The 25,783-nt window shown below is 40.0% G+C and overlaps 4 non-coding genes across 4 annotated transcripts; 1 reads left to right on the forward strand and 3 right to left on the reverse strand.

Annotated features, from left to right (window-relative positions):
- Positions 1-12,085: 12,085 nt before the first annotated feature.
- On the reverse strand, positions 12,086-12,167 carry trnal-aag (transfer RNA leucine (anticodon AAG)). Its single transcript has one exon. It is a non-coding gene; the product is annotated as a tRNA-Leu (tRNA).
- A 202-nt stretch (positions 12,168-12,369) lies between these two features.
- On the forward strand, positions 12,370-12,442 carry trnak-uuu (transfer RNA lysine (anticodon UUU)). The gene has a single exon. It is a non-coding gene; the product is annotated as a tRNA-Lys (tRNA).
- Positions 12,443-25,393: 12,951 nt separating this feature from the next.
- On the reverse strand, positions 25,394-25,465 carry trnae-uuc (transfer RNA glutamic acid (anticodon UUC)). The gene has a single exon. It is a non-coding gene; the product is annotated as a tRNA-Glu (tRNA).
- Positions 25,466-25,615: 150 nt separating this feature from the next.
- trnar-acg (transfer RNA arginine (anticodon ACG)) lies at positions 25,616-25,688 on the reverse strand. Its single transcript has one exon. It is a non-coding gene; the product is annotated as a tRNA-Arg (tRNA).
- Between the last annotated feature and the right edge of the window lie 95 nt (positions 25,689-25,783).

Raw genomic sequence — 25,783 nt, forward strand, 5'->3', positions numbered from 1 at the left:
AGAGCAGGTATTATTTGGGTGGTGGATCATTCTCAACACTGCAGTGACACTGACGTGGTGGTGTCTTAATGTGTTGTGCTGGTATGAGTTGATGTCTTATCAACTCAACTCTATAGTAGCGCTGCAGGTTTTTAAACACCTCATTGTCACTGCTGGACTGAGAATAGTCTACCAAACAAAAACATCCAGCCAACAGCGCCCTGTGGGAAGTGTCCTATGACCACTGATGAAGGTCTAGAAGATGACCAACTCAAACAGCAGCAATAGATGAACGATCGTCTCTGACTGTCTCTACAAGGTGGACCAACTAGGTAGGAGTGTCTAATAGAGTGGACAGTGAGTGGACACGGTATTTAAAAACTCCAGCAGCGCTGCTGTGTCTGATCCACTCATACCAGCACAACACACACTAACACACCACCACCATGTCAGTGTCTCTGCAGTGCTGAGAATGATCCACCACCTAAATAATACCTGCTCTGTGGTGGTCCTGTCAATAATTGTAGAAATTCGAGGTGCTCCTATATGGTGAGTGGAGCTGATAAAATAGACAGTGAGTGTAGAAACAAGGAGGTGGTTTTAATGTTATGTTCTAACCTGTAATAAATTGCATTTCTCAAAATGTCCACTAGGGGGAGGCAAACCGCAAATTACAAAAACAGAGACCACATTTCATGTCAATCACGCTGACCTGTTAGAATGAGGTGCAATGTACCAATATGCACTGTGCAATCGACTGGTAGATCGTGGTCGACGTACTGGGCAGCCCTGGTGTATAACAACAGCAAACTGTAATGAGTGACTTAATGAGCTTTAATTAACATATCCTCCCGAGACCGAGCAATTCATTTTTGTCACCTGTGGGGACACATGTCCGAGATCTCTAACTCAAGCACCATTAATGCAATCCATTTGAGTACTACTGTACTTTATAGAGTATGCCCTGGGCTTTTAATTAAGTCAGGCTGTCAGTGGTACGAAGACAGTTATGATTTGTTTCAGTTCGTCCTGAAGGCTGCGATAAACGTTTCAAATAAACCGAGTCTGTAACCGCTTAAAAGCAACACATAATATAGAAAAGAGTACGTGAGCTTTAAAACATTGCACTCTTACACTCTTGCACCCCTGGCCTTCATAATGGCTATGGAGGTCATCATCAGAGCCTCAAGATGGGTGGTGGGGAGTGAGCGAGCTAAGAACGGGATCCGCCTTCCACCTATCCGAGCATACATGGACGACATGACCACTCTGACCACTACTGCAGCATGTACCAGGCGGTTACTTGGTAAACTGCAGGAGAACATAAAGTGGGCCCGGATGAAAATCAAGCCGAACAAGTCACGAAGCATTTCAATAGTCAAGGGACAGCTAAAAAACATGAAGTTCTACATTGGTGACGACCCAATACCAACAGTGTTTGAGCAACCTGTCAAAAGCCTGGGCAGATCGTACAACGCAAGCCTCAAGGACAAAGACCAAGTGCAGCAGGTAAGGCAGGACATCAACAGTCTGGAAAACATCAATAAAACCCTACTGCCAGGGAAGCTCAAGCTCTGGTGCCTGCAATTTGGACTTTTTCCTCGGGTAATGTGGCCACTCACTATCTACGAGCTCCCAATAAAAACTGTGGAGAAGATGGAGCGAACCATGACTTCATACGTGAAGAAATGGCTCGGTGTCCCACGCTGTATGACTAACATCAGCCTCTATGGCAAAGGGGTCCTGGAACTGCCTATCACGAGCCTCACCGAAGAGTACAAGTGCGCTAAAGTAAGACTCCAGATGACTTTAAAGGACTCCAGAGACCAGACCATTAGCAATACTGCTCCACCCCTGATAACTGGACGGAAATGGACACCATCCGACGCGGTGCAGCATGCTACGTCAGCCCTGAGGCACAGCGAGGACAGTAGGGCATGTCCAGTTGGGAAGGGGAGGCTTTGGCCTTATGGCAAGTAAGCCAATCTGGCATAGGGCCACAGCATCAGAGAGGAGGAAAATGGTGGTTGAGGAGGTGTGCCGTCAGGAGGAGGCAGAAAGAAGGACAAAGGCTGTCTCGCTTGCCAAGCAGGGACAATGGATGAGGTGGGAAGGCTTGGTGAGAAGAAAGCTCAGCTGGAGGGAGCTCTGGGAGATGGAGGCAAGCAACATCAGCTTCATTATCAGAGCCACGTATGATGTGCTCCCATCTCCAAAAAACCTCCACCAGTGGGATGGCGAGGATCCAACCTGTGCCCTCTGCCCAACTCCAGCAACTCAAACACATCTTGACCGGCTGTAAGACCAGCCTCACACAAGACCGCTACACATGGAGGCACAACCAGGTCCTCAAGAGTCTGGCAGCAGCTCATGAGAGCAAGAGGAATGCCATCAACTCCTTGCCCAAGAGAGCAACCAGTTCCATTACAGCCCCAATCTTCATTCGGGAGGGACAGGAAAAGCCTAGCCATCCCCCTACTAAACAAGAAGCTGGACAGCTAGCCATGGCCCGGGACTGGAAGATGCTAGTCGATATTGGCCAGCAACTAATTTTTCCACCTGAGATTGCAGCCACCACCCTTAGGCCAGACTTGGTACTCTGGTCCCCTTCATTGAAGTCTGTATACATCACAGAGCTCACAGTTCCATGGGAGAACTCAACAGAAGAGGCCTATGAGCGCAAGAAACTGTGCTACACAGAACTGGCAGCAGATGCTCAGATGGAATGCGAAAGTCTATCCGGTTGAAGTGGGATGCAGAGGTTTTGTGGCTTCTTCCACCATCAGGCTGCTGAAAGAACTTGGCATCCATGGACAGGCTCTGCGACAAACAATTAGATCAGTCTCTGAAGCGGCCGAAAGAAGCAGCCAGTGGATATGGATCAAGCGGAAGGACCATTGCTGGGCTCAAAAAGCATCGACAGGACCCGCTCACTAATTCCCCCCACACCCCATCCCTTTAGAGAACCCAGGTCACAGCCCTCCAGGAGGAGGATGAACAAGGTATACGATTAGCGCTAGGCTTGACTCGGGGAAGAGGACACCCCCTGCCTTGCATAGTCCCGTGGGCTGCGCCACTTAAATAACCAGGCAATTCTCATGATTGGACATGGGACACAAGCTCAGGTTTGATCACCATGTAGCTGGCCACCTTTGATGAGGGTGTTTAGTGTTGAAAGGCTGAAACACCCCTTGATTCAAAGGTACACTACTGATGATGTGTCTTGAAATTTACATCTTTCCACATCTGAGATACAGCTCTCGCAACACCAAGGCAAACCTCATGTGCATACCATTTACTGGCACAATGGACAAGTTTACCATCACGTCCGGTGTTTCATGATTCAATACAGCATCAGCGCTCTGTTAATACATTAAAATTTTCAAAGGGTAAAGGATGTTTTTTGTAATTAAAAACTAAGACTAACTAGGACTAAGATTTGTACAAACTGTTGTATCATTCTTTTCACATTATTATGTATGGTAGAGGGTTAAAGATGTAAATTTGTATGAATCATGAGTTGTCAGAAGTGTAATTCAAACCCACACCTCCAGGGGAGACTCCAACCTGAACGCAGCGCCTTAGACCGCTCGGCCATCCTGACTAGCTAAGTCACCCTTAACACCACCCCCACCCCACACGGACTAATATTTGTACAAACTCCTGAATCTTTTCTCATTATTATGTATGGTAAATTTACTGACTGTAACCCATTTGCTGCACTGTACACTTTGTCACTACGCTGTAAACCATATATCAATAGAAAGGGAGCCCCATATGAGCACTCCAACTGACCAAATAATGTTTTTGGGTGGACCATTCTTAGCACTGTAACAGCACTAGCATGTTAGGGTGTGTTTTCTCTGGTATGAGTGTATTAGGTACAGCCTTCTTGTTGGGTTTTTAACTGACTGGATTATTTCTTAAGAACTTAAACCCTGTTTGTGCTCGTTGTAGGCTATTTAATCGTCCACTAAATGGCAAAATCTGAATACAGTTATTGCGCTGGAAAGTTCTAGCAAAGTTTCATCGCATGCTGACCTGTGTGGAATACAACTGATGTATGTAGCACTAAGAAGTGTTTCTTAAGGGTTCTTTTTGTGTTACTGGTAGAACTGTTTCTACTTGAAGAACTATTTAGTATAATTCAAGGTTCTTTGCTAACTCAGTTTGATTTTTATGGATTTTTTTATTTTGCCACATATAAATGCACATAACATTTTAATGACTGAAAAACAATCGTGCAATTGATACAGTAAAAAAGGTAAAAAGTGAAAAAAAGGAATCATTTTGTAATTTACCTGCAAAATTCTCCTTCCGAGATGTTTTTCTTTGTGTGTGTAAGCAGCAACATACTTCACCTAAAACTTTATATAATCACCTTCAAGAGAGCCAAAACAGAAATAAAAAAAAATTATATGAATTAAAGCTTTACAGGACAACTTTTGCTGTACAAAGTTTGTAATTCAAGTCACGTCCTTGTGAGGATTAAAGCTGGTTGCAGAGCATGGATAGCTCAGTCGGTAGAGCATCAGACTTTTAATCTGAGGGTCCAGGGTTCAAGTCCCTGTTCGGGCAAGTTGCTTCTTGCTGCATTAGGTAAGCGGTAATGTCCCGTACTACATGGTTTATTTAGAAAGTTGAAGAATTTGTACTTTGTGAGATATTTCTAAGTGAAATAGCATGTACTTGATCAGCTTGAAATAAACCGACTGTTTGTACGTCCAGCTGTTTCAAACAGACTGTAGTAAATAGAGGACCGTTTAAATCTATATTTATGTGCAGCCTAATAATGCACTGAGTTTTAGATATTAATACCCACATATTTTATGTTGAATGACATGCATCATAATTTTAGTTCTTGCTTCACAGAGCCATTTTGTTATTGCACTGCACTAAAAAGTTGGTATATCCTGCAGTATTTTGGCCGTTAAATAATGCAGCATCAACGCTCTTTTAGTACATTACAATTTACAAAGGGTAAAGAAGAGTGCTTCCTAAGGGGAATTAGCTCAAATGGTAGAGTGCTCGCTTAGCATGCGAGAGGGAGTGGGATCAATGCCTGCATTCTCCAGGTTTTAAATTTATGTAGAGAAACAGATGGACTACAGTCAGTAATTGTAGAACTACAAAGTGCTCCTATATTGTAAGTGGAGCTGATAAAATGGACAGTGAGTCTAGAAACAAAGAGGTTTAATGTTATGTTCTGTTATGTTATGTTCAATAAATTGCATTTCTCAGTGCCGGATGCCATCTGCCGGACTCATGGACTTTCTGACAAATAGGACACAGCAGGTACGGCTAGGAAAACACACTTCAGACCAGCGGAACCTAAGTACTGGTGTACCACAAGGCTGTGTGCTTTCACCCCTTCTCTTCAGTCTCTATACCAATGACTGTGTTTCTAAGGAACCAGCTGTAAAGATCCTTAAGTTTGCTGATGACACCACTGTGGTGGGCCTTATAACCGATGGTGACGAGTCTGCCTACAGAAAGGAAGTCGAGCAGTTGGTCTCCTGGTGCAGCGACAACCACCTGCTGATCAACACACAAAAGACTGTAGAGATGGTGGTGGATTTCAGGCGCAACGAGCCCTCCTTACACCCCCTCACAATTAATGGCTCTATGGCCTTAGTGGTGGAGTCACTTAAGTTCCTGGGCACCACTTTATCCAGGGACCTAAAGTGGGAAAAGAACACGCTCTCCATCGCCAAGAGGGCTCAGCAGAGAATGTTCTTCCTGAGACAGCTGAAGAAATTCAACCTGCCCCAGAGTCTGCTGATCCAGTTCTACACAGCAATAATAGAGTCCATCCTCACATCGTCTATCACCATCTGGTTTGGTTCCTCAACATCACACGAACGAGCCAAACTCCAGCGTATAATCAGGACAGCGGAGAGGATCATTGGATGCAGTCTGCCAACGCTTCAGGACATTTACAACAGCAGAGTGCTGAAGCGTGCCGGCAAAATCACAGCAGACCCCTCTCATCCTGGACATCACCTTTTTCAAACTCTTCCATCTGGCAGAAGACTCAGGACAATAAAAACAAACACATCAAGATACGCTAACAGCTTTTTCCCCAGAGCTGTAACACTTTTTAACCAAAGTTGTTCTCTTGGGCAAATGTTGGTAAATACTGGTTAACAGTCCGTGTGCTGTCGGGTCTGTTAAATATGTTCTATGTTACATGTCATACATGTGTAATTGTCTGTACTATTATGTGTATTGTTTGTACTACTATGTGGACTGTTGTGTGTATCATTGAGTGTATCGCCAAAGCAAATTCCTCGTAAGTGTAACATACCTGGCGAAATAAAGTGAATCTGATTCTCAAAATGTCCACTAGGTGGAGGCAAACCGCAAATTTACAAAAACAGTGGCCACATTTCATGTCAATCACGTTGACTTGTTAAAATGAGGGGCGATGTACCAGCATGCACTGTGAGATCGACTGGTAGATCGTGATCCATGTATTGGGCACCCCTGATGTAAAACAACTGTACTTTTGGTAACCCCTTTTGGAGTCTTTCCAAGAAATTGCTCCTGATAACTTTTATTGTTTATTGAAACACAACATTTCCATCACAGATCTGCTTCAAACTTAGGGAGATCCGCTGTCAGAACTCGGACACAGTCTCTATGTTCAAGTCTAGATTGAAAACATGTTTATTTACTCAGGCTTTTGATTGGTCTTTTCAAACTAAACAAGCAAACCTAGTTATGCTGTAATAGTTAGGGGTGCTGGAGTCTAAACCTGTAAAACTCTCTGATATTTTACTCTTAACGATTTCACATTGTAACAACATCTTCTGTTGTTTTAACCCGAGGTGGCTCTGATGGAAACCTGTTCACCCTCTCGAGGTTAAAGACTGCAAGTCGAGACTGCAGTGCCAACAATGCTGCTACTACTAGATGTGACAGGCACCTGGCGTGTTTGCACCAAAAATGTCCAGAACGTACAACAGACTTTATCACAGACTGGACTGAACAATGAAGAACTTACATTATTTTTTTGCTAGTTACAACTTTCAGTTCAATTTAAATTTGTGTTTGTATGATTTGTGTAAATCCTTTTTATTTAAAGTATCCTCCAGGCCACCCAAGAAGGATGGGTCCCTGCTGAGTCTGGTTCCTCTCAAGGTTTCTTCCTGAGTTTTTCCTTGCCACTCTCGCCCTTCGGCCTGGATTCTGTAAAGTTGCTTTGAGACAATGTTCATTGGAAAAAGCGCCATATAAATAAATCTGACTTGACATGTGTCTGAGATCTCTAACTCAAGCACCGTTTATGCAATCCATTTGAGTACTACTGTATTTTATAGAGTACATCCTGAGCTTTTTATTAATGTCACATTTGTAGGTGTGCGACAAGCAGCCCATGAACTTTCTTTTAAAAATGGCTGCCATGTCATATTTTACATTTCATGGAAATAAGCAAAGTAAGAGATCAGTTTCGTTCAATATGAGTCGTAACTTCAGTTTATAAAGATTACAGAAATGTACAGCAATTTTAACCCTTTCTAAACAAAACATTTATCCAATGTCCTTTGTTGTGGACAGCAGGACTTACTACACCCGGTTTTTAGCCTATTTCTATACAAGGAAGCAGAGGGCTGAGTAAGGCAGAAAATATTTTATGGAACAGATTTATGCAGGAAATTCAGGTGGTGGTGTGTTAGTGTGTGTTGTGCTGGTATGACTGGATAAGACACAGCAGCGCTGCTAGACTGAGAATAGTCCACCAACCAAAAACATCCAGCCATCAGCACCCTGTGTGAAGCGTCCTATGTCCACTGATGAAGGTCTAGAAGATGACCAATTCAAACAGCAGCAATAGATGAGCGATCGTTTCTGACTTTACATCTACAAGGTGGACCAACTAGGTAGGAGTGTCTAATGGAGTGGACAGTGAGTGGACACAGTATTTAAAAAACTCCAGCAGCGCTGCTGTGTCTGATCCACTCATACCAGCACAACACACACTAACACACCAGCACCATGTCAGTGTCAATGCAGTACTGAGAATGATCCACCATCCAAATAATACCTGCTCTGTGGTGGTCCTGTCAATAATTGTAGAACTACAAAGTGCTCCTATATGGTAAGTGGAGCTGATAAAATAGACAGTGAGTGTAGAAACAAGGAGGTGGTTTTAATGTTATGGTTGATTAGTGTAAACTCACACACTGCTGTATGTGCTTGTATGACTGTAGGACGAGTTCTCAGTGCATTACCGTAATATCCATAAAATGTGTCCTTGCGATTTCAGTGCAGCAAAGTTTGTGTAGAGACTGCAGCAGCGGATACTGTGTTTGTTTAGATTTTGAGGTCATACTTTATTAACAAGGTAAGTTTATTTTTTAAAGAAAGGTTTGTGTATATTAGCTTCTGAATATTTTCGGATGCTACAGACAAAACTGTGTTGTACTGCTATGATGATACGACTATGTTCCAAACTCTTTTAGACTCTTCCACCACCGTTAGCGCTTCTCTCAGTTAGTTCAGCTCATTAAATATATTATCTACAGTATCCCTTATCTTTACAAACCCAATTCCAAAAATGTTTAGACAGAAGAGAAAATGTCAATGTAAATAGACAGCAGTTTGTAAAAGATGTTATTTATATTCTAGCATACAAACATACATCGCTCCAAAATATGAATTAACGCTTCAGCCAGGGTTGCCAGATTGCGCATTTAAAAGCCCGCAAAAATGCATGGAAAACCGCCCAACATACGAAAAACAGCCGATAATCAGCGCTTAAACAATATTAAACCAGTTAAACATGATCTACTACTGCTGATATCTCACAAATCAGTGATTATAAATTATTAATGGCATTTGAAATAATAAAAAACTAAGACTAAGAAGTCTTAAGGGTTTTTTGTGTTTTTGCTAGAACTGTTTCTACTTGAAGAATTCTGTAGTATAATTCAAGGTTCTTTGCTAACTCAATTAGATTTTTATGGATTTTTTTCTCTTGCCACATATAAATGCACATAACATTTAAGGACTGGAAAACAATCGTGCAATTGATACAGGAAAAAAGGAAAAAGGTGAAAGAAAGGAATCTGTTTCTAATCTACTTGCAAAATTCTCCTCCTGAGATGTTTTTTTGTGTGTGTGTAAGAGGGGGTGGCCAGTGGTGGCCATGGCCACCATAAATGAATCTTCGGCCACCCCTCCGGCCCCCCCATCACCGCTTTGCCGGCAACTTTTTTTGCGGAAGCATTTCTGCACGCAGGTGTTCTCACAGGGACGCAATTCAACAGCGCACCTCAAAGAAGTAGTTCTCCACCAAAACAGTGCAGTCATACACTCGACATAAATGTCAACCACCAACACAATTACAGATGTAGTACTACTTAGTACTACTAGTACTACTATTACTATTTAGTAGTATTTGTGGCGAGCTACGAGTAAAGGCGCCAGCTGGCTCTGCGCGTTCCAGTGTTGCCAGATTGGGCGGTTATCCGCCTAATTGGGCAGATTTTGTTGGAAAACAATTTAATCGCAGTTAAATAACACTTCTATTTAAAAGAATATATTCCGTTTTAAGAAGCTCCAGCATTGTAGAAGGCTATTAAAAGTAAAGTCTATTTTCAATGCTGATTTGGCTTAATAGTGTTGGTCAGTCTGTATCATATTGTTAAAAGAAAATTAAAATTAGTTTTCCATGCATTCACACTAGCATGTTCTGGGGTTCAAATGAGTCTCATCATTACACACAAGTTGGCAGCCAAATGATAAAGTATTGCAAGGGAATATCTAGTGCTGGACAATAGTTCGATATCGATATATATAGCGATAGAAAATGTTTCAATAACGGTGATATGATTTTTAAACAAATTCGATCGATATGCATACGTAAGTGCATGATGACGTGCGCCACAGTTCCCGCTCTGATTACACTATAATACCTACAACACGGTGGATATTAGCGGCTAAATGAGTTCAACAGCTGTGAGTGAACGAGCATCCACAGTCAATCTGCGACCAGCCGTTCGAGGGGAAAAAAAAGTCTCTGTGACTCTGAAAGTCTCCGGTGCACCAACAGACACACATTAGGCCCATATCTAATCATATCTATAAATCTAAACCAATCAGACATAGTGAAGGGCGGGACCAGCGTCATCACCGGCGGGCGTTACACAGCGAAATATCATGACGGAGTGTGTAGAATATGTGTGAGCATCTGTGCTGCTGTTACAGATGTTTGTTTTAATGTAAAAACATCAATCAAATATCGGTGATAAGAAGACGTGACGTGTTTGTCTCAGTTGTTGTTTTCTTTAGTTCACTGACGTGAGAAGAGTTTTGCGCTTCGCTTTCACCGCGACTCTCGACCTAAATAACCGATTTGCTCAGCGCTCGACTCGAGAGATAAAACATCATTAAAGTTCCATGATACAAACAAACATCTGTGTGAAATAACCATCAAACCCAGTCTAACAGCTCCACATGTATCTGTGTTTAACTGGATTTACTTCACGTGTGGTGTTTATATTTCACGTTAAACGTTGTTCGTTCTGTCCGGGTTACTTTTACCGCGTCACATCACACAGTTCATCTTTTCTTTAAGGCACTTTAAAAATATCAGCGACAAACTGACTCAAAATGTAATAATGTCATGTCATGTAGCCTATGTCAATAATATGCGTCTCGTTACTGCATTAATTATATGTAATATTCTTATCATTAAATGAGATGTTCAGTTTGAAGCCCTTAAAACACTTGCACTTTTAATTGAGATTTTCTTTTAATTTAATTTATCTTGAGTTTAAATTTCAGCTTAGTGAAGCACTTTAATTACCACTTTAAGAAACACTTTTTCAGTAAGTTACCTTTCGTGTAGAATTGTGCTTCAAATAAAGAACTTTATGTTGACCAGATTGTTAGTTAATCAATATCAATCAAAGTCAGTATTAAAAAAAGTGAACCTGTGAAACAGGTGTTAAATGCGATGCGGTTGAAAATTTGGGTGCACCTAACTTTTGTGCTGGTGCACCTAAGAAAAAAAGTTAGGCACACCAGTGCAACCAGTGCAAAAAGTTAGTCTAGAGCCCTGAGTGTTGCCAGATTGGGCGTTTTTCCTCTAAATTGGGCTTTTTTTTTTATGCTAGGCTTGATGTAATTCTACATGACACTCACTGCCTGTATAGGTAAATGAGTGAGTGACCAAAACACTACTAGATCCACAGCAACTTGCCACATAAAAAAAGGTTTCAGACAGTTTCTGTGCCACCCCTGTGTGAGCAATGGTCTCAGTCTGGCCACCGCTATGAAAATTGTCTGGCTCCGCCACTGGTGTAAGCAGCAACATACTTCACCTAAAACTTTATATAATCACCTTCAAGAGAGCCGAAACAGAAATAAAAACATTTTATATTAATTGAAGTTCTACAGGACAACATATGTTAAAGTTTGTAATTTAAGTCACATGCTTGTGGGGATTAAAACAGGTTGCAGAGCCCGGATAGCTCAGTCTTTTAATCTGACTGTCCAGGGTTCAAGTCCCTGTTCGAGTGAGTTGGTTCCTACTGCATTAGGTAAGTGGTAATTTCCAGCATTTAACCAGCCACAGCGAAGAACTGTTGGAGTAGCGACTAATCTTAACCCATCAGATACACGACCATTCTTTTGTTACAGTAAGCTTGCAAGCAGAGCAACAAGACGGTCAGTATTTAAGGGCTTCCTTTCTTACAACATTTCTTCTGCTAAACCATCATGCTGTATGCTTAATTTAAGACTCCGTGGTGCATCGGTGTGTTTGAGCTTGTTTAAAAGCTCATTGGCTTTAGAACGTATGCTGTTTTCACAGTGTCTGCGTTCCATTTTAGATATAAACACAGTTATTGGGTGAGTACAATTTTTTTTTTTTATTATGTTTCCTATTATATCATAGTTGCATGTAGTCAGAGTGATGCTAGAGATAACAGCAACGATACAAAGGTACACCAAGTTAAGGTTTGTGTGCACAGTTACATAAAAAAAAAAGTTAAGAAAGGTTGTGGGTCAAAAAGGGCATGTGCCACACTTGGGATTGTGATTGAGTATACGTTGCATTGGGTGGGTAAACATGGAGCCGGCGTTGAAAAGCTTGAGTTGGCAGCGGTGGGATTCGAACCCACGCCCCCTAAGAGACTGGAGCCTTAATCCAGCGCCTTAGACCGCTCGGCCACGCTACCACTGTTTAAGGGGCAGATCGAAACGAGCAACTACGTATGCAATTTCTACCTGCATTTTCCAATAGAAGTCAAAGAGGTTGCAAGTGCAGTCGCCACACTTGTGATGGAGCACAAGCTACACCAAACTGGTAAACATCATGAGTTGGTGATGAACTTTCTTCTTCAGACTGGTTTTTAAATGAAAGTCAAAGAGAAGGCAGGAACCCGGATAGCTCAGTCGGTAGAGCATCAGACTTTTAATCTGAGGGTCCAGGGTTCAAGTCCCTGTTCGGGTGAGTTGTTTCTTACTGTATTAGGTAAGCGGTAATGTCCCGTACTACATGCTTTGTTTAGAATGATGAAGAATTTGTACTTTGTGAGATATTTCTAAGTAAAATAGCATGTACTTGATAAGCTTGAAATAATTGCACACTGCATGTGTAACATGTTCTCCACACCAACTAGTTGTTTTAAACAGACTGTAGTAAATAGAGGACCGTTTAAATCTATATTTATGTGCAGCCTAATAATGCACTGAGTTTTAGATATTAATACCCACATATTTTATGTTGAATGACATGCATCATAATTTTAGTTCTTGCTTCACAGAGCCGCTTTGTTATTGCTCTGCACTAAACAGTTGGTATATCCTGCACTATTTTGGCTCTTACATAATGCAGCATCAACCCTTAAGTCAGTCTGTCAGTGGTACAAAGTTACGATTTGGTTCAGTTCGTCCTAAAGGCTGCGATAAACGTGAGTACGTGAGCTTAAACACGTTGAACCCCCACTTTATAATGCAGCATCAATGATCTGTTAGTACATTACAATTTACAAAGGGTAAAGGCGAGTTCTTTATACGAGGAATTAGCTCAATTGGTAGAGCGCTTGCTTCGCGTGTGAGAGGTAGCGGTATCGATGCCCGCATTCTCCAATGCAGAAACATTATGATCGTTTAAAGGCAACACGTAATGTAAGACTCGTTTCGTCATTGCTCACTGAAACGCTGCGTCAAAAATGAGGTCAGTTTTCGCTCTATTTTCATTCATCGTTTAGTTTAAAGACCTTTATTAATTTTTTTAAATTGACAAACATGCAATAACTTTGAAACAATCTTGAAACAAATCTTTTCACATTATTATGTATGGTAGAGGGTTAAAGATGTACATTTGTATAAAGCATGAGCTGTAGCTGCACACATTCAGTTTAAAACACTGATGCTTGCCTACAAAGCCAAAAATGGACCAGCCCCAAGCTACCATCGTGGTCTAATCAAACCCCGCTCTGTACCACGCAACCTCCGAGCCACTAGTCTCGCTCGACTTGAGCCCCCACCCAGGACTAAAGGAAGACAAGCATCAAGGCTCTTCTCTGTTCTAGCACCCAAGTGGTGGAATGAACTTCCTCTGTCTGTCCGAACATCTGAGTCTCTTGCTGTCTTTAAAAAACGATTAAAAACCCACCTTTTTACTAAGCACTTAAGCTGACTTGTACTTATTTACTAACATTTTTTTTCCATTTCCAAAAAAACTAACAAAAAAAACCCACTTTTAACAGGTTTCAGCAGATTTGTGTTCTTTGACTGTTGTTTACTAAAACTTGAGAAATGAAATGTTTACTATGGAAGCACTTCTGTAAGTCGCTCTGGATGAGAGCGTCTGCTAAATGCAGAAAATGTAAATGTAAAATGTTAAAAGTGGAATTTAAACCTACGCCTCCAGGGGAGACCGCAAACTAAACACAGCACCTTAGACCACTCAACCATCCTGACCTGCTTGCAAAGGTCTAATACCAATCCCACAACACCCCCACGTGAACTAAGCTTTGGATGAACTGTTGTATCTTTTCACATTATTATGTATGGTAGAGGGTTACAGATCGCAGCACCTTAGACCGCATCCTGACTTGCTTGGGTACCGTTGACACCACATCATATATCAATAGAAAGGGAGCCCCATATGAGCACTCCAACTGACCAAATAATGATTTTGGGTGGACCATTCTTAGCACTGTAACGGCACTAGCATGTTAGGGTGTGTTTTATCTGGTATGAGTGTACAGCCTTCTTGTTGGGTTTTTAACTGACTGGATTATTTGTTAATAACTCAAACCCTGTTTGTGCTGGTTGTAGGCTATTCAATCGACCACTAGATGTAGTGTAGTGTGTATTCGTGTTTCCTTAATTTCGTTGTGTTCTCCCTTAATGTAATTGCGTTCCACCTTAAAGAATTTGTGTTGTCTCTTAATATATTCGCGTTTTTCCTTATTGTTGTTGTGTTGTCAGCTTTTGTTTGTTTTGTAAATGTTATTGTGTTTTAACTCAGCGGGCCACCGTAATATAGATGGCATAATATGAATACAGTTAGAAAGTAAAACGATGTCGCATGCTGACCTGTGTGGAATACAACTAATGTATGTAATACTAAGAAGTGTTTCTTAAGGGTTTTTTTTGGTGTTCTTGCTGGAACTGTTCTACAGGACAACGTATGTTAAAGTTTGTAATTCCAGTCACGTCCTTGTGAGGGTTAAAGCAGCTTGCTGAGCCCGGGTAGCTCAGTCGGTAGAGCATCAGACTTTTAATCTGAGGGTCCAGGGTTCAAGTCCCTGTTTGGGAGAGTTGTTTATTACTGCATTAGGTAAGCGGAAATGTCCCGTACAACATGGTTTAATTAGAAAGTTGAAGAATTTGTTCTTTGTGAGATGTTATTAAGTGAAATACCATGTACTTGATAAGCTTGAAATAATAGCACTCTGTGTGTGTAACATGTTCTCCACACCAACTAGTTGTTTCAAACAGACTGTAGTAAATAGAGGACAGTTTAAATCTATATTTATGTGTAGCCTAATAATGCACTGAGTTTTAGATATTAATACCCACATATTTTTTGTTGCCTTAAAGACTCACTTAAATCTTGATCATAATTTTTGATGCTGCGTTTCATTAAGCGATGCCGCAACGAGTTTCATATTACATGATACCCTTAAATAATCATAATGTATCTGCACTGGAGAATGCAGGCATCGATCCCGCTACCTCTCACATGCTAAGCGAGCGCTCTACCATTTGAGCTAATTCCCCTTACGATGCTCCCTTGTTCCCATTTTGAAGGTTGTGATATTACTTTAAACTTACCTTTTCTTTTTCATGTAATTACTGATATTTTACTGGATCTCTGCTGATATCTTGTGGGCCATATTGACTAATCAGTGAAAATTAATGTTTCCTTGTATAATAAAACCATTATGCTTATTTAGCTTTAATTAGCTTTAATTATTAAAGAGTTAATAAGATAGTGATGGTGAAACTAAAAACCTGTTATTACCATCACTAAGTGTCTTTACCATCACAACAAGTTATGTGTCGGTAATGACATGTTGAGGTAATAACAGTTTTTACTTAGGGAAAAAAGTAAACAGCTAGTATACAATGTACTTTACATACATTTAAATAATGTGAACATTTCAATTGTAAAATACAGCTGTAACAATGTAAATAGACGCTGAATAAACACTTTATGATCAGGATGAATACATGTTTAAATTTCTCACATTTTTAGAGATCAAAAACCAAGGTCCTGGCACCCATGTGGATGTTACTTTGACACATACCACCTACCTCAGCATTGTTGCAGACCATGTACACCCTTTCATGCAAACTGTATTCTCTGATGGCTGTTGACTCTGAAGAAGTAACTTTGTATAAAGCTTGAGATGTCAGAAGTGGGATACGAACTCACACCTCCAGGGGAGACTGCGACCTGAACGCAGCGCCTTAGACCGCTCGGCCATCCTAACATGCTTACGAGGTCCTAATGCCAATTACCAACAACACCCCCACATGGCCAAAGATTTGTACAAAGTGCTGAATCTTTTCACATTGTTATGTATGTTAGAGGGTTAAAGACATAAATTTGTATGAAGCACTAGCAGTCAGAAGTGGGATTCAAACCCACGCCTCATGGGACACTGTGACCTGAACTTAGTGTTTTAGACCTCATCCTGACTAGCTTGGGTACCATCGACACCACCATTTGTACGAACTGCTTAATCTTTTCACATCATTATGTATGGTAAATTTACTGACTGTAACCCATTTGCTGCACTGTACACTTTGTCACTAGGCTGTAAACCATATATCAATAGAAAGGGAGCCCCATATGAGCACTCCAACTGACCAAATAATGTTTTTGGGTGGACCATTGTTAGCACTGTAACGGCACTAGCATGTTAGGGTGTGTTTTCTCTGGTATGAGTGTATTAGGTACAGCCTTCTTGTTGGGTTTTTAACTGACTGGATTATTTATTAAGAACTCAAACCCTGTTTGTGCTTGTTGTAGGCTATTCAATCGTCCATTAGATGGAATAATATGAATACAGTTAATATTGCGTTAGAATCAAGCAATAGAACACGAGAGGGAGTGTGTTATCGCGAATAACATCACGGCTGTGATTCGGTCGCAGCCGTGATGTTATTCGCGATAACACATGACCTCAAGTGTTCTATTGCTTTTATACAACAGTTTTTACAAAACAAAGAAAGAAAATAAATCAAAGAAGCCCTGAATTTCATAATAAATATGCTTTAATATTGACAATACCTTCCGCCAAAAAGTAGTTCCACAACGAATATAAAGTTTAACACTACGATCGGGAAAAAGGTCTGTGTCGCCTGCGTGCGCGTTTGTGTGCATGAAGCTTGTCGTTACTGGCAACGCGTCAGCGGAGTAATACAGTTGTGGTGTGAAAAGGCTGTGCTGTTATCACGAATATCAGCACGGTTAGAACGCTTCTCAACCAATCAGATTGTAAGGTCGGAACTAACTGTGGTATAAAGTAAAACGATGTCTGTTTCTATCACAGTTTCATCGCATGCTGACCTCTAGAATACAACTGATGTATGTAGCACTAAGAAGTGTTTCTTAAGGGTTTTTTTGTGTTCTTGGTAAAACTGTTTCTACTTGAAGAACCCTTTAGTAGAATTCAAGGTTCTTTGCTAACTCAATTTGATTTTTATGGATTTTTTTTTCTCTTGCCACATATAAATGCACATTACATTTTAATGACTGGAAAACAATCGTGCAAAATTCTCCTCCAGAGATGTTTTTCTTTGTGTGTAAACAGCAACAGCCTTCACCTTTAAAGCACCTTTAAAAACCCCTTTAGCCTTTTGTAAATTGTAATGTACTATCAGAGCGTTGATGCTGCATTATAAAGTGAGAGTGCAACGTGTTTAAGCTCACATACTCTTTTCTGTATTATACCTTGCTTTTAAACCATCACAGACTCTATTTATCGCAGCCTTTAGGACGATCTAAACCCAATCAAAACTGTCTTTGTACCACTGATAGACTGACTTAAGGGTTGATGCTGCATTTTAAAGGGAATGTCGTGAGTTTCAGCTGTTCATCTTCTATGAAGCAGTTTCACCAGAAGAAAAACCATTAAAAAGTCACGTACCTCTACTTTAACAAAAAGTCGTTTCAGATAAAACTCCGAGACATTTCAAAATTGGAGAATTATAAGTTATTGTGTGTTTGTGTAGCCCAATTAAAATTTGGGCATAACTAATATTTTGTTTATGTTAATTTATAACCAGTGTTCTGGTTGTTTTATGCTGTTTAAAGTAAAGTGTATGTATAGCCCTCCCTTGATTTATTTTTAAGCCAATCAGCATGAACTGTCACAGGTCGGGAAAAGAGCGAGAGAAAGTGGGTGGAAAAGAAGAAAAAAGTGTCATGTAGGCCTAAGCGAGTAAAACACCTGTTTAGGATTTATCTCTCTTGATGCATTAAGACAAACGGACAGTGAGTCTTATATTAACATCTTGCAGTCGATTAGTGACATTGTTTATGCTGTATCAGCCGTGAACTTCGTCTCTTGAGTTTACGCGCATGGACATTGAAGGCAGTACGCTTCCTCAGCAACTGTGACGATTACAGTGGATTAAAAGCATCGGATAAACTCTGATTGTTTCATCCAAGATCAAAAGGAAAAAGACTGGTGGATTTTTTCTGTTTCATCCATGTAAACAAAGAACGTGGACAGCTCCACCACAACCGACCAAATATACTTCGTGATCTGTGCTGATTGGGACTATTAGGTTGGATCAGGCCTGCAACGGTAATTTTGGGTACACTTTTTTTAGTTAGTTATTTACCTAACTTAGGAGAGATTGATAATGTTTTGAATATTACTGATGGTAATTTGAGTGAATCTGTATTATAACATTTTTGTAAAATATATTGGGGTTTGAAATGCATATTAATGATTGTGTAAATGAGTAAATAGTTAATTTGTTTAAGTATTATTAACGTATACAAGTTTGGTATGTGAGTCAGGGATAATGTTAATACAGCTACTGTAAATGGTGTTAGTAAATGGTGTTTTTTTTGTGCAAGGTTAGTACCACATATATATAGGGTAATTGAAGTAGTTTTTTCAGTTTAAATAAGAGTAGAGCTTAAATATAAAATAATCGTAAGTACTGATAAGTAATGGCCCTTTTAAATCCTTACATTACCACAAAGAAAGAGATTTCTTAAACAAATAAAAGAAGTCAGGGAGCGCTTTCCAAATACAGCCAGGGGTGCTAGGGGGCGCTATATTTGTCAATTTAAACAAGTCAAAAAAGGTCTTTAAACCAAACGATTTGAGTAAAAATAGAGCATAACTGTCACTGTAGAACTTACAGACTGACCTAATGTTTGATGCAGCGTTTCAGTGAGCAACGACTTTCATATTATGTGTTGCCTTTAAATGATCATAATGTTTCGGCATTGGAGAAAGTGGGCATCGATCCCACTACCTCTCGCATGCTAAGCGAGCGCTCTACCATTTGAGCTAATTCCCCTTACACAAAATCTTCTTTTAGGATTTGTAAATTGTAATGTACTAACAGAGCGTTGATGCTGCATTATAAAGTGAGGGTGCAACGTGTTTAAGCTCACGTACTCTTTTCTATATTATGCGTTGTTTTTAAACCATCACAGACTCAGTTTATTTAAAACCTTGATCTTAGCCTTTAGGACGAACAATGTGAGGTCTTTTATGAAGTGCATTTTTTCTTTGATTTTGTTGGACCTGTAGGAGATTGTCCTGTTCTTGTTGCAGCTCTGCTGGAGGGTTATTTTCTTGGTGTTTGTGGTGGTGGTGGTGGTGTTGGTGGTGGTGGGGTCTTTGTTCCCATTTTGGTTTATTTAGTATATGATGTACTTTACATCCATTTAAATAATGTGAACATTTCCATTTTTGTCGTAAAATACTGCTGTAACAATGTAAATGGACGCTGAATAAACATACTTAAATGGATATTTAAGTATTTAAGTACATATTTAAATGGATGTAAAGTACATCATATACTAAATAAACCAAAATGGGAACAAAGACCCCACCACCACAAACACCAAAAAAATAACCCTCCAGCAGAGCTGCAACAATAAACAGAACAAGATCAGGAAGAATACATGATTCAGTTTCTCAGAGATCAAAAGCCTGGGTCCTGGCATCCATGTGGATGTTACTTTGACACGTACCACCTACCTCAGCATTGTTGCAGACCATGTGCATCCTTTGATGAAAACTGTATTCCCTGATGACTGTGTCCTCTAAAGAAGTAGATTTGTTTAAATCATGAGCTGTCAGAAGTGGGATTCGAACCCATAAACTGCTTAACCTTTTCACATTATTATGTATTGTAAATGTACTGACTGTAACCCATCTGCTGCACTGTACACTTTGTCACTAGGCTGTAAACCAAAAATCAATAGAAAGGGAGCCCCATATGAGATCTCCAACTGACCAAATAATGATTTTTGGGTGGACCATTCTTAGCACTGTAACAGCACTAGCATGTTAGGGTGTTTTCTCTAGTCTGAGTGTATTAGGTACAGCCTTCTTGTTGGGTTTTTAACTGACTGGATTATTTATTAAGAGTAATAATTATTCATTAAGAACTCAAACCCTGTTTGTGCTGGTTGTAGGCTATTCAATTGTCCACTAGATCAGGGCTGCCCAATTTGGGGCCCGCGGGCCAAACTTGGCCCGCCGTCTCTTTTTTCTGGCCCGCCTCACTATATCAAAGTAGCGCTTACTTTTGTCAGTAGCTGGGAATTTCTTTTAACAGTGTTGAACTGCATATAACGCTAGCTGCAATTCATTGGCTGACCACAATGTTACATGAGACAGTGGATAGGAGAGGGGGGCGCTGTGGAGCTCCTGTCAGCAGACATGATGACACGAGTGAGGCTGTTAATCATGGAGCGTATGAGGCAGTGGCATTGGATAAACGTTTAAAACATTTAAAAACAGTTTGAATATTTTTTCACCGAAATAGATTAAACCGCAGTTTGCCTCATCTGCGGATAGAGAGTGGCTGCACTAAAGGAGTACAACATCCGTCAGCATTACGAAACAAAACATGCACACCTGTTCTCAAAGTACAGTGGCGAGGAAAGGTGAATATATTGAATATTTGAATATTGATTATATATACGTATATATACAGTATATATTTTGCTTTGCATGTTTTTCTTTACAAATTTACATTTGTTCAAATATTTTTGCTCCTAAAAAGAAACATCTATCATCCGTTGAAATAAATAAAAGCACTGTTAATTAGAATAAACAGTAGTGTTTTATTTAACAACAAAAACGTGATATTTTTAAATTTAATGCAATATTAAAATTAGGGTGGGCGACTTTCACGATTAATTCGAATGAACGTTTTTTCACACGATGTTAGAAATGTGACAATCGCGATTGTTTACATACTTTATATTTTAATTAAAATACCAACATGTCAGTTTAATATCAAAAGAGTAAAAACAGTAAACGGAAGACAACAAGGGTCATACACGGTAATAGTTAGATTCAGAAATAAGGAGCGCAAACACGATCGGCAAAACTTCACAACGAGACTCACAAACAGAAGAGTTTAATTAAGATTCATGGAATCGAACACAGCTGAACTGAATCAAAACTCCGGAGTGGGAGGACCGATCAGAATTGACTGACCGGGGACTTGTGGTAGTCACGTGACAGTCTGTGGGAGCATGGGAGTTGTAGTCAATATTGTTAGAAGCGGAATGTGCCGCTCCATCCACCCCCCAATCACAAGGGGACAAAATGAAAGCTGAGTGATTACTTGTGGTCCCCCAGTGTAGATACTGATACACTAACTTCATTGGTGAAAACAGTAAACGGGCTTGTGTTTCTTTTAAGAAATCTGTAAAGAACTTTTTGTAGCTTTGCACTTTTCTTAATGTAAGGAGGTTCTGCTGCAAATTACTTAAAGTGAGTTGTTTGTGAGCTGTTCCTAAAAAGCATATAGCTAATTAAGATTTCTGTTTATTGTTAATTGTTATATTGTTATTGTTATAAAGTTTGAGTCCCTTGAAAAGATAATTATAGGTGGTGCTGTTACTTTTTTTACACTTCTGCAGTCTTTTAAATTAAAATGCAAAAAATGTTTGTTTTTTTTCAATTGCATTATACAAAAACAACAACAACAACAACAAAAAAACACAATCAGAATCTTTTTTTTTTTTTGCAATATCGCCCAGCCCTAGTTAAAATAACTTTTAGTTTTGGCCCGTGGCCCCTCACTGAGATTAAATTTTGGCCCCTTATAAGGAATTATTTGGGCACCCCTGCTCTATATACACACTGTCCATTTTATCAGCTCCGCTTACCATATTGAAGCACTTTGTAGTTCTACAATTACTGACTGTAGTCCATCTGTTTCTCTACATAATTTTAAAACCTGGAGAATGCGGGCATCGATCTCACTACCTCTCACATGCTAAGCGAGCACTCTACCTTTTGAACTACTGTAACTCCCCTTAGCTCTTTCCTCCTTTACACTTTGTAAATTGTAATGTACTAACAGAGTGTTGATGCTGCATTATGTAAGGGCCAAAATAGTGCAGGATATATCAACTGTTTAGTGCAGTGCAATTACTACAGTCTGTTTGAAACGGCTGGGCGTACAAATAGTCGGTGTGGAGAACATGTTACACATACAGTGTGCTATTATTTCAAGCTGATGAAGTACATGCTATTTCACTTAGAAATATCTCACAAAGTACAAATTCTTCAACTTTCTAAATAGAGCATGTTGTACGGGACAAAATAAAATAATCCATAAAAATCAAATTAAGACTTCTTAGTCTTAGTTTTTTATTATTTCAAATGCCATTCATAATTTATATTCACTGATTTGTGAGATATCAGCAGTAGTAGATCATGTTTAACTGGTTTAATATTGTTTAAGCGCTGATTATCGGGATTTTTCGTGAGTATGTTTGGGCGGTTTCTGGCAATCTTGGCTGAAGCGTTCATTAATATTTTGGAGCGATGTATGTTTGTATGCTAGAATATAAATAACATATTTTACAAACTGCTGTCTATTTACATTGACATTTTCCCTTCTGTCTAAACCTTGAAATTGGGTTTGTAAAAGTAAGCGATACTGTGGATAATATATTTAATGAGCTGAACTAACTGAGAGAAGCGCTAACGGTGGTGGAAGAGTCTAAAAGGGTTTGGAACATAGTCGTATCATCATAGCAGTACAACACAGTTTTGTCCGTAGCATCCGAAAATATCCAGAAGCTAATACACAAAAAACGTTTATTTTAATAAACTTACCTTGGTGAAAATAGTATGACCACAATTTCTAAACAAACACAGTATCCGCTGCTGCAGTCTCTACACAAACTTTTCTGCACTGAAATCTCAAGGACACATTTTATGGATATTACGGTAATGCACTGAAAACGCGTCCTACAGTCATGCAAGCACATACAGCAGTGTGTGAGTTTACACTAATCAGCCATAACATTAAAACCACCTCCTTGTTTCTACACTCACTGTCCATTTTATCAGCTCCACTTACCATATAGAAGCACTTTGTAGTTCTACAATTACTGACTCTAGACTGCTCACTCTGTTCTTCAATGGTCAGGACCCCCACAGGACCACCACAGAGCAGGTATTATTTAGATAGTGGATGATTCTCAGCACTGAGAATCAATGCAGTGGTTCATTATTCCTGGTTCAATCGATTAAGACTCCCATGAAGTCACCCAAATATCAAAGCATCCCCACACAATCACACTTCCACCACCTGGTGGTATGATGGATGTTCTTATTGTTTCTTATTATGGAATACATTCATTCATTCACTGCCTGTTTTATCCTGGTAATGATCACTGTGAGTCTTTTTTTTTTTTTCAAAAAAACTTCAAAAAGTAAATAAAAAAGATAACAATAATATCATTTCAGTTATATCAATAGCAGTGATCAAACTAAGAAATAAAACTCTGATGCATTTTAATACTGTAGCATTATAAGTTCATGTGTTTCTGTCAAAACAAAACAAAAAAGGTATGTAAATAAAACTGTTTAAGAGTAAATAGGGCATTAATGACATTACTGATTACTGACAGACTGTCATTAACCCTCTACCATACATAATAATGTGAAAAGATATAACGGTTCGTACAAATCTTAGTCCTAGTTAGTCTTAGTTTTCTATTACAAAAACTATCATTTACCCTTTGTAAATTTTAATGGATTAACAGAGCATTGATGCTGCATTAAGTAGGAGTGCAACATGTTTAATCTCACGTACTCTTTTCTATATTATGCGGTGCTTTTATATCATCACAGACTCAGTTTATTTAAAATGTTCATCCCAGCTTTTAGGACGAACTGAAAAAAATAATAACTGTCTTTGTACCACTGACAGACTGACTTAAGGGTTGATGCTGCATTTAAAGGGGATGTCGTGAGTTTCAGCTGTTCATCTTTTACAAAGCAGTTCACCAGATGAAAAACCAACAAAATGTCACGTACCGCTGCTTTAACCAAAAACATTTCAAAATTGAAAAATTACAAGTTATTGCGTTTGTCAATTTAAAAATCAAAAAAGATTTTTAAAAAATCTTTAAAAAAATTACTAAATGATTTGAGTTAAAATAGAGCATAAATGTCATTGTAACATTGTAAATTTTGATGCTGCGTTTCAGTGAGCATTGACGCAACAAGTTTCATATTACGTGATGCCTTAAATGATCATAATGTTTCTGCACTAGAGAATGCGGGCATTGATACCGCTACCTCTCACATGCTAAGCGAGCGCTCTGCCATTTGAGCTAATTCCCTCTACTATGAACCTCTTTTACCCTTTGCAAATTGTAATGTACTGACAGAGCAGAGCGTTAATGCTGCATAACTGTCTTTGTACCACTGACAGACGGACTTAAGGGTTGATGCTGCTTTATGTAAGGGCCAAAATAGTGCAGTTCAAAAAGTCTCAGTCAGCCGACAGTGCCAACATGCAGCCATATTCGGGGATGAGATCTTTTATGAAGTGCATTCTCTTTGATTTTTTTGGACTTGTAGGAGATTGTTCTGTTCTTGTTGCAGTGCAGCTGGAGGGTTTTCTTTTTAATGGTGGTGGTGGTGGTGGTGGGGGGGGGGGGGGGTGTTTGTGATTATATGTAACTGTAATACCTTATGTGCATTTGCATCTTTGTTCCCATTTTGAAGGTATAAAGCATGAGCTGTCAGAAGGGGAATTCAAACCCACGGCTCCAGGGGAGACTGCGAGCTGAACGACTGCTTGGCCATCCTGACTTGCTTGCACGTTAACAATGCCAATTTTCCTCAACACCCCCACATGGCCTAGGATTTGAACTGCAAGCTGCTTGAGCTACAGCAACAAGGCGCCGAGGAACTAATACACAAAGTTTTGCTCGAGTCCAATCATAAAGGCCAATTCCCATACCAGAAGTCGAAAACCTGGGTAAAAATCAGGAATCCTGACCGCTAGACCATATGGGAAACTGGAAGGCTCAGCACCGGTTGAATCAGCCACTTCATTCCGCTCTGCCAAGTCTTTGTCACCTTGACAAGACCTGCATTGTTGGATCTGGGGTACAGAGAACCATACACAAGGAGTTAGAGAGACAAAAAAAGAGAGAGAATAGAAACCTTCGAAGCACGGCATACGGAAAGACAGTGCCGTGACACGGATTTGAACCGGGGTTGCTGCGGCCACAACACAGAGTACTAACCACTATACGATCACGGCTTCCCAGCAGTCTGCCACTGGTGGCTCATGTCAGCTGCCCCCTGATAGACTGCAGTCATAGTTCCAACAGAAAAAGCTGCTTGAGCTACAGCAGCAAGGCGCAGAGGAAGTAATGGGCAAAGTTTTGCTCAAGTCCAATCATAGAAGGCAATTCCCATACTGGGAGTCAAACCCGAGCCACCTGGATGAAAACCAGGAATCCTGACCACTAGACCATATGGGAAACTGCAAGGCTGTGTCAGCTGGTGCCAGCATCAGCCACTTCTTTCCACTCTGACAAGTCTTTTTCACTTTGACAAGACCTCCATTGTTGGATGCATTGTTGGTGCTCCATACACAAGGAGTTAGAGACAAAAATAAGGCATAAGGAAACCGAGCCAGCCAGGAGTTGAACCTAGAATCTTCTAATCCGTAGTCAGACGTGTTACCCATTGCACCACTGGCCCATGTTTGACAACGGTTCTGACTTTTCTGAAGCTCCAGCCTCATTTCGGTCTCTTGCCCGAGGAGAGAATAGAAACCTTCGAAGCACGGCATAGAA

The sequence above is a fragment of the Trichomycterus rosablanca genome, chromosome 10 (assembly GCF_030014385.1).
Source record: "Trichomycterus rosablanca isolate fTriRos1 chromosome 10, fTriRos1.hap1, whole genome shotgun sequence".
Lineage (NCBI taxonomy): Eukaryota > Metazoa > Chordata > Actinopteri > Siluriformes > Trichomycteridae > Trichomycterus > Trichomycterus rosablanca.